This window comes from Myodes glareolus, chromosome 6 (genome assembly GCF_982192425.1).
Source record: "Myodes glareolus chromosome 6, mMyoGla1.1, whole genome shotgun sequence".
Lineage (NCBI taxonomy): Eukaryota > Metazoa > Chordata > Mammalia > Rodentia > Cricetidae > Myodes > Myodes glareolus.
The window spans coordinates 93,899,868-93,909,469 of record NC_142031.1 but is presented as its reverse complement, the minus strand read 5'-3'; the positions used below and the strand labels follow the sequence as shown (position 1 = coordinate 93,909,469).

Genomic DNA, 9,602 nt, shown 5'->3' with positions numbered 1-9,602 from the left:
TTACAGAAGTTTCTCAGTTTCAGGAGGTCCTATTTATTAATTGTTGCTCTTATTGTCGGTGCTACTGGGGTTCTACATAGGAAGACGTCTCCTGTGCCCATGTGTTGTAGACTACTTCCCAATTTCTCTTCTATCAGATTCAGTGTGGTCAGATTAATATTGAGGTCTTTAATCCATTTGTACTTGAGTTTTGTGCATGGTGATAGAAATGGATCTGCTTTCATTCTTCTACAGGTTGACATCCAGTTATACCAGCACCATTTGTTAAAGATGCTTTCTTTCTTCCATTGTATAGTTTTAGCTCCTTTGTCAAAAATCAGGTGTTCATAGGTTTGTAGATTAAGATCTGGGTCTTTGATTCCATTCCATTAATCAATATCCCTGTTTTTGTGCCAATACCAAGCTGTTTTCATTACTGTAGCTGTCATAGAGTTTGAAGTCAGGGATGGTAATGCCTCTGGAAGTACTTTTATTGCATAGGATTGTTTGGGCTATCCTGGGTTTTTTGTTTTGCCATATAAACTTGATTAGTGTTCTCTCAAGGTCTGTGAAGAATTTTTTTGGGATTTTGATGGGGATTGCATTGAATCTATAGAGTACTTTTAGTAGAATTGCCATTTTTACTACATTGATCCTCCCAATTCAAGAACAAGGGAGATTCTTCCATTTTCTGGTATCCTCTTCAATTTCTTTCTTCAAAAACTTAAACTTCTTGTCAAATAGATCTTTCACTTCCTTGATTAGAGTTACCCCAATATACTTTATACTATTTGTGGTTATCGTGAAAGGTGATGTTTTTCTGATTTCCCTCTCTGCTTCTTTGTTCTTTGTGTATAGGAGGGCAACTGATTTTTTGACATTGATCTTGTATCCTGCCGCATTGCTAAAGGTGTTTATCAGCTGGAGGAGTTCTTTGGTAGAGTTTTTAGGGTCGCTTATGTACACCATCATATCATCTGCAAATAATGAAAGTTTGACTCCTTCCTTTCCAATTCGAATCCCTTTGATCCCCTTATGTTGTCTTATTGCTATTGCTAGAACTTCAAGCACTATGTTGAAGAGGTATGGAGAGAGTGGACATCCTTGTCTTGTTCATGATTTTAGTGGGATGGTTTTGAGTTTCTCTCCATTCAATTTGATGTTAGCTTTTGGCTTGCTGTATGTTGCTTTTATTATATTTAGGAATGAACTTTGTGTCCCTAATTTCTCCAAGACCTTTATCATAAAGGGGTGTTGAATTTTGTCAAATGCTTTTTTAGCATCTAATGAAATGATCATATGTTTTTTTTTCTTCAGTTTATTTATATGATGGATTACATTGATAGATTTGCGTATAATGAACTGTCCCTGCCTCTCTGGGATGAAGCCTACTTGGTTATAATGTATAATTTTTTGGATGAGTTCTTGGATTCTATTTGCCAGTATTTTATTGATAATTTTTGCATCGATGTTCATTAGTGAGATTGGTCTGTAATTCTCTTTCTTGGTTAAGTCTTTGTGTGGTTTTGGTATCAGGTGACTGTAGCTTCATAAAAGGAGTTTGGCAATGACTCTTCTGTTTCTATTTTGTGAAACACATTAAGGAGGATAGGTATTAGCTCCTCTTGGAAGTTCTGGTAGAATTCTGCATTGAGACCATCTGGACCAGTGCTTTTTTTGGTTGGGAGGTTTCTGATGACAGCTTCTAACTCCTTGCGAGTTACAGGTTTATGTAAACTGTTCACCTGGTCTTGATTTAATTTTGGTATATGGTACTTATCAAAAAAAAGTGTCCATTTCTTTCACATTTTCCAATTTTGCGGCATACAGGCTTTTGTAGTAAGATATAATGATTCTCTGAATTTCCTCTGTGTCTGTGGATATGTCCCCCTTTTCATTTCTGATCTTGTTAATTTGCATGTTCTCTCTCTGCCCTTTGATTAGTTTGGATAGGGGTTTGTCAATCTTGTTGATTTTCTTCAGAAACAGCTTTTTTGTTTCGTTGATTCTTTGGATTGTTTTCTGTGTTTCTATTTTGTTGATTTCAGCTCTCAATTTGACTATTTCCAGTCTTATACTCCTCTGGGTGAATCTGCTTCTTTTTTTTTTCTAGAGCTTTCAGGTGTGTTAAGTCTCTAATGTGTGCTTTCTCCGTTTTCTTTACATGTCCATTTAGTGCGATGACCTTTTCTCTTAGCACTGCTTTTACAGTGTCCCATAGGTTTGGGTATGTTGTGTCTTTGTTTTCATTGAATTCAAGGAAGACTTTCATTTCTTTCTTTATTTCTTCCTTGAACCAGGGATGGTTCAGTAGTTGACTGTTCAACTTCCATGAATTTGTTGGCATTCTGGGGGTAGCACTGTTGTTGAATTCTAACTTTAATCCATGGTGGTCTGACAAGACACAGGTGGTTACTAATACTTTTTTGTATCTGTGGAAGTTTGCTTTGTTCCCGAGTATGTGGTCAATTTTCGAGAAGGTTCCATGAGCTGCAGAGAAGAAGGTATATTCTTTCCTATTTGGGTGGAATGTTCTATAGATGTCTGTTTAGTCCATTTGATTCAATACCTCTAATAATTCTCTTAATTCTCTGCTGGGTTTCTGTCTGGTTGACCTGTCCATTGGTGAGAGAGGAGTGTTGAAGTCTCCTACTATTAGTGTCTGTGGATTGATGACTGCCTTGAATTCTAGAAGTGTTTCTTTTACATAAGTAGGAGACTTTATATTAGGGACATAGATATTCAGGATTGAGACTTCCTCCTGATGAATTGTTCCTGTTATGAGTATAAAATGTCCATCTCCATCTCTTCTGATTGATTTTAGTTTGAAGTCAATTTTGTTGGAAATTAGAATGGCTACACCTGCTTGTTTCTTAGGTCCGTTTGCTTGAAAAACCTTTTCCCAACCCTTTACTCTGAGTAGATGTCTGTCTTTGTGGTTGAGGTGTGTTTCTTGTAAACAGCAGAATGTTGGATCCTGTTTTCGTATCCAATCTCTTAGTCTGTGCCTTTTTATAGGTGAATTGAGTCCATTAATATTAAGTGATATTAATGACCAGTGGTTGTTGACTCCGGTTATTATGATTTTTTGTTTGTTTGTTTAATAGTGTTTGTATGTGTCCCTTCTTTGAGTTAGGCTCGTGAAGGGTCGCTAGATGTCTGAGTTATGGTAGGCAGTGTTGGCGATGTTGGATTCCTTGGGTTGCGATTTTCCTTCTATTACTTTCTGTAAGGCTGGGTTTGTGGCTACGAATTGTTTAAATTTGTTCTTATCCTGGAATATTTTGTTTTCTCCATTGACAGTGAATGATAGCTTGGCTGGGTATAGTAGTCTGGGTTTGCATCCATGGTCTCTTAGTTTCTGTAGTACCTCTATCCAGGACCTTCTGGCTTTCATGGTTTCCATAGAGAAGTCTGGTGTAAGTCTGATCGGTTTACCTTTATAAGTTACTTGACCTTTTTCCTTTGCAGCTCTTAATATTCTTTCTTTAATCTATATGTTTTGTGTTTTGATTATTATATGATGAGGGGAGGCTTTTTTTTTTGATCAAGTCTATTCGGTGTTCTGTATGCTTCTTGAACCTTCATAGGAATATCATTCTTAAAGTTGGGAAAGTTTTCTTCTATAATTTTGTTGAATATATTAAAAATATGGAACGCTTCACAAATTTGCGTGTCATCCTTGCTCAGGGGCCATGCTAATCTTCTCTGTATCATTCCAATTTTAGTATATGTGCTGCCGAAGCGAGCACAAGAAGATATATTCTTTTCTGTTTGGGTAGAATGTTCTATAGATATTTGTTAGGTCCATTTGGTTCATCACATCTGATAGTTCTCTTATTTCTCTGTTAAGTTTCTGTCTGATTTACCTATCTATTGGTGAGAGTGGAGTGTTGAAATCTCCTATTATTAGAGTGTGTGGTTTGATTATGATTTGAGTTCTAGTAATGTTTCTTTTATATGTGTGGGCACTTTTATATTAGGGGCATAGATATTCAGGAAAGAGACTTCCTCCTGATGAATTGTTCCTGTTATGAGTATAAAGTGTCCATCTCCATCACTTCTGATTAATTTTAGTTTGAAATAAATTTTGTTAAATATTAGTAAAGCCATACCCAGTTGTTTCTTTGGTTCATTTGATTAGAAAGCCTTTTCCCAATCCTTTACTCTGAGGTAGTGTCTGTCTTTGAGTTTGAGGTGTGTTTCTTGTAGGCAGCAGAATGTTGGGTCCTGATTTCGTATCTATTCTCTTAACCTGTGCCTTTTTATAGGTGAATTGAGTCCATTGATATTAAGTGATACTAATGACCAGTGGTTGTTAACTCCAGTTATTTTACTGGTGATAGAGTTTGTGTGTGTCTTTTCTTTGAGCTATGCTGGTGAAGGGTTGCCAGATGCTTGTGTTATTATGGGTGTTGTGGACTTCCTTGGTTTGTGATTTTCCTTCTAGTATTTTATGTAAGACTGGATTTGTGGCAACGTATTGTTTAAATCTGTTTTTGTCCTGGAATATCTTGTTTTCTCAATCAATGGTGAATGAAATCTTTACTGGGTATAGTAGTCTGGGCTTGCATCCATGGTCTCTTAGTGTCTGCAGCACATCTATCCAAGACCTGGCTTTCATGGTTTCCATTGAGAAGTAGGGTATAATTCTTATAGGCTTCCCTTTATATGTTACTTGACCTTTTTCCTTTGCAGATCTTAATATTTGTTCTTCATTCTGTATGTTTTGTGTTTTGATTATTATATGATGAGGGGAGGCTTTTTTTTGATCCAGTCTATTTGGTGTTCTGTATGCTACTTGTACCTTCATAGGAATATCCTTCTTTAGGTTGGGAAAGTTTTCTTCTATAATTTTGTTGAATATATTAAAAATATGGAACGCTTCACAAATTTGCGTGTCATCCTTGCTCAGGGGCCATGCTAATCTTCTCTGTATCATTCCAATTTTAGTATATGTGCTGCCGAAGCGAGCACAAGAAGATATATTCTTTTCTGTTTGGGTAGAATGTTCTATAGATATTTGTTAGGTCCATTTGGTTCATTACATCTGATAGTTCTCTTATTTCTCTGTTAAGTTTCTGTCTGATTTACCTATCTATTGGTGAGAGTGGAGTGTTGAAATCTCCTATTATTAGAGTGTGTGGTTTGATTATGATTTGAGTTCTAGTAATGTTTCTTTTATATGTGTGGGCACTTTTATGTTAGGGGCATAGATACTCAGGAAAGAGACTTCCTCCTGATGAATTGTTCCTGTTATGAGTATAAAGTGTCCATCTCCATCACTTCTGATTAATTTTAGTTTGAAATAAATTTTGTTAAATATTAGTAAAGCCATACCCAGTTGTTTCTTTGGTTCATTTGATTAGAAAGCCTTTTCCCAATCCTTTACTCTGAGGTAGTGTCTGTCTTTGAGTTTGAGGTGTGTTTCTTGTAGGCAGCAGAATGTTGGGTCCTGATTTCGTATCTATTCTCTTAACCTGTGCCTTTTTATAGGTGAATTGAGTCCATTGATATTAAGTGATACTAATGACCAGTGGTTGTTAACTCCAGTTATTTTACTGGTGATAGAGTTTGTGTGTGTCTTTTCTTTGAGCTATGCTGGTGAAGGGTTGCCAGATGCTTGTGTTATTATGGGTGTTGTGGACTTCCTTGGTTTGTGATTTTCCTTCTAGTATTTTATGTAAGACTGGATTTGTGGCAACGTATTGTTTAAATCTGTTTTTGTCCTGGAATATCTTGTTTTCTCAATCAATGGTGAATGAAATCTTTACTGGGTATAGTAGTCTGGGCTTGCATCCATGGTCTCTTAGTGTCTGCAGCACATCTATCCAAGACCTGGCTTTCATGGTTTCCATTGAGAAGTAGGGTATAATTCTTATAGGCTTCCCTTTATATGTTACTTGACCTTTTTCCTTTGCAGATCTTAATATTTGTTCTTCATTCTGTATGTTTTGTGTTTTGATTATTATATGATGAGGGGAGGCTTTTTTTTGATCCAGTCTATTTGGTGTTCTGTATGCTACTTGTACCTTCATAGGAATATCCTTCTTTAGGTTGGGAAAGTTTTCTTCTATAATTTTGTTGAATATATTAAAAATATGGAACGCTTCACAAATTTGCGTGTCATCCTTGCTCAGGGGCCATGCTAATCTTCTCTGTATCATTCCAATTTTAGTATATGTGCTGCCGAAGCGAGCACAAGAAGATATATTCTTTTCTGTTTGGGTAGAATGTTCTATAGATATTTGTTAGGTCCATTTGGTTCATTACATCTGATAGTTCTCTTATTTCTCTGTTAAGTTTCTGTCTGATTTACCTATCTATTGGTGAGAGTGGAGTGTTGAAATCTCCTATTATTAGAGTGTGTGGTTTGATTATGATTTGAGTTCTAGTAATGTTTCTTTTATATGTGTGGGCACTTTTATATTAGGGGCATAGATATTCAGGAAAGAGACTTCCTCCTGATGAATTGTTCCTGTTATGAGTATAAAGTGTCCATCTCCATCACTTCTGATTAATTTTAGTTTGAAATAAATTTTGTTAAATATTAGTAAAGCCATACCCAGTTGTTTCTTTGGTTCATTTGATTAGAAAGCCTTTTCCCAATCCTTTACTCTGAGGTAGTGTCTGTCTTTGAGTTTGAGGTGTGTTTCTTGTAGGCAGCAGAATGTTGGGTCCTGATTTCGTATCTATTCTCTTAACCTGTGCCTTTTTATAGGTGAATTGAGTCCATTGATATTAAGTGATACTAATGACCAGTGGTTGTTAACTCCAGTTATTTTACTGGTGATAGAGTTTGTGTGTGTCTTTTCTTTGAGCTATGCTGGTGAAGGGTTGCCAGATGCTTGTGTTATTATGGGTGTTGTGGACTTCCTTGGTTTGTGATTTTCCTTCTAGTATTTTATGTAAGACTGGATTTGTGGCAACGTATTGTTTAAATCTGTTTTTGTCCTGGAATATCTTGTTTTCTCAATCAATGGTGAATGAAATCTTTACTGGGTATAGTAGTCTGGGCTTGCATCCATGGTCTCTTAGTGTCTGCAGCACATCTATCCAAGACCTGGCTTTCATGGTTTCCATTGAGAAGTAGGGTATAATTCTTATAGGCTTCCCTTTATATGTTACTTGACCTTTTTCCTTTGCAGATCTTAATATTTGTTCTTCATTCTGTATGTTTTGTGTTTTGATTATTATATGATGAGGGGAGGCTTTTTTTTGATCCAGTCTATTTGGTGTTCTGTATGCTACTTGTACCTTCATAGGAATATCCTTCTTTAGGTTGGGAAAGTTTTCTTCTATAATTTTGTTGAATATATTTTCTGGACCTTTGAGCTGTAAATCTTCTTTTACACCTATTATTCTTAGGTCTGGTTATTTCACGGTGTCCCAGATTTCCTGAATTTGTTGTGTTAAGAATTTGTTGGATTTGTTTTTTTCTTTAATCAGTGAGTTTATTTCCTCTATAGTATCTTCAGTGTTTGAGATTCTTTCTTTTATCTCTTGTATTCTGTTGGTATTACTTGTCTCAGTAGTTTCTGTTCGTTTACCCAGATTTACCATATCCAGCCTTCCCTTAGTTTGTGTTTTACCTGTTTGATTGCTTTTTCTTGTTTTTCTTGGGAATCTTTGAGAGATTTATTCATTTTGTTTACCTTTTTGTTTGTCATCTCTATTTCTTTATGACGGTTTTTCCACTTCCTGTTTAAGTTCCTCTATTATTTTCATAATGTTCCGGTCAATGTCGATTTCTTCTGGAGTAGGGTGTTCAATTCTTCTTGTTTTGTGATCCCTGGATTCTGGTGATGGCATGTTGCCTTTCAGGTTGTTGGAGGAATTCTTGCATTGGCGCCTGCCTATCTCTTCCTTCAAATGGAGCCATTTCTTGGCTTCCTTCAAATGGAGCCATTTCCTTCAAATGGAGTCAAGTCTTGGTGTCTTGGTCCAGTCTTTGCTGTGACTAACTCTCTTGGTGGATCTCTTCAGTACAGGAGCAGGAACTGTTCCTGTCTGGATGAAGCTCCTCAGCACAGACACAGGGTCTCCCCTCTGGATGGAACTCCTCAGCACCCTCTGGATGGAACTCCTCAGCACTGAAACAGGGATAGCTGGTAGCCAAGGACACAGCAGACAAAAGTGTGAATGTGGGGGCAGGGTAGTGTCCAGTAGAACACAGAAGACCCTGCAGCAGGTGCTGGGGGGGTGGGGCTGTGCTCTCTTCCTGGACAGTCTGCCCTGGGGTAGCACACACTCACCCCTCTGGATGGAACTCCTCAGCACTGAAATAGAGATCCCTAAAGCATCTTGTTATTGACTATGAGGAGTCAAACAGTGGGAATCTTATTTAATCTTTTCACTTTCCACAAACACACATGGAAAGTTTTGGGAGTTTGGCGATGGTGAGGCAAGTGAAAACAAACACAATACAAGCAGAAAATTCTGGAATTGCATCTGGAGGTGTGCTTGCAGCAAGATTTGCAATTGTAGAACACCTCTTCAAAACAGAAAAAAAAAGATCTTAAATCACCAATTAAACTTTATCCTATGATGGTTACAATGAAATATGAAAATCCTAAATCAAAATTAAGCATAAAGAAAGAAACAATAAACTTTAAAATAGAAAGTTTACATGGGAATAGAGAAACATGGTAGAAAAAAATCAGCCAAGCCAAGTGATCAAATCTAGAATTTCCCCTTAGTGTTAAGACATAAGGGAGGAGCAAGGGCTTATGGAATTTTTAGAATTTTGAGTTTCTGTTTGACTGCATTATTTGCTTAATATTGTTCCCATTCCTTAGAATGATCCTTAACATGATCACCTCTAGTCTCTTTCTTGTGTGTGTGTGCTTGTGTGTGCATGTGTGTGAGAACTGGAGTTATTCACATTGATACAGCATCAAAAGGATCTACACTTACTCTCTGCTACCCGAGTACCCTTAAACAATAGAGGGGAAAAGATTAGTACAGTGAATATATCGTCAGTGCCAGAGCAAATGCAGCTTTCTCAATTATTCTGTGTAGATAATTTTCCTCACTTACTTGTGTATGTCTGTATTGTGCATGCGTGTAAGTGCAAACATTTGTGCACCTGAAGGCACAAGGACAATGTTCAGGGTCTTTCTTTGATTTTCTCCACTTTATCCATTGAGTCAGGGTCTCTCACCAAAACCTCAAGCTCACTTATATGGCTTTTCTGGCTACCTGCTTGCCTGAGGTTCCTCTACAAAGGGGCTCCCACTCCCACCTTACATTTAAATGAGTTATGTGATCTGAACTCTGCTTCCACACTTGCATGGCAAGTACTTTAATCAACGGCTCACCTGAGCAGCCCAGTATCCCTCCATGAAGAGTCTGTGCACTCTTTCAAGTTATAACTACCTTTTTTCATGGGTGACAGAAGTAATCTTTAAGGTATTTGGAGTTTGAAACTCAGAGTCAGTGCCTATAAGCTGATGGAAATCCCCCAGGGCTATTTTTAGGAACTGATATTAAACCTTTTCTGCCACAAGCTACTTGCCCTTTTGTTTTAGAAACCTTATTCCACCAAGATGAATAAAAACACTGAAGAATGGTGCTTGGAAATCCCATCTGTCACTAAGGGTGGAATAATTTAGTTCAGGAAA

The 9,602-nt window shown here is 37.1% G+C and overlaps 3 non-coding genes across 3 annotated transcripts; all 3 read right to left on the bottom strand.

Annotated features, from left to right (window-relative positions):
- Positions 1-3,624: 3,624 nt before the first annotated feature.
- On the bottom strand, positions 3,625-3,731 carry LOC148121894 (U6 spliceosomal RNA). The gene has a single exon (XR_015738227.1). It is a non-coding gene; the product is annotated as a U6 spliceosomal RNA (small nuclear RNA).
- Positions 3,732-4,849: 1,118 nt separating this feature from the next.
- Positions 4,850-4,956, bottom strand: LOC148121893 (U6 spliceosomal RNA). Its single transcript, XR_015738226.1, has one exon. It is a non-coding gene; the product is annotated as a U6 spliceosomal RNA (small nuclear RNA).
- Positions 4,957-6,074: 1,118 nt separating this feature from the next.
- On the bottom strand, positions 6,075-6,181 carry LOC148121892 (U6 spliceosomal RNA). Its single transcript, XR_015738225.1, has one exon. It is a non-coding gene; the product is annotated as a U6 spliceosomal RNA (small nuclear RNA).
- Positions 6,182-9,602: the final 3,421 nt, after the last annotated feature.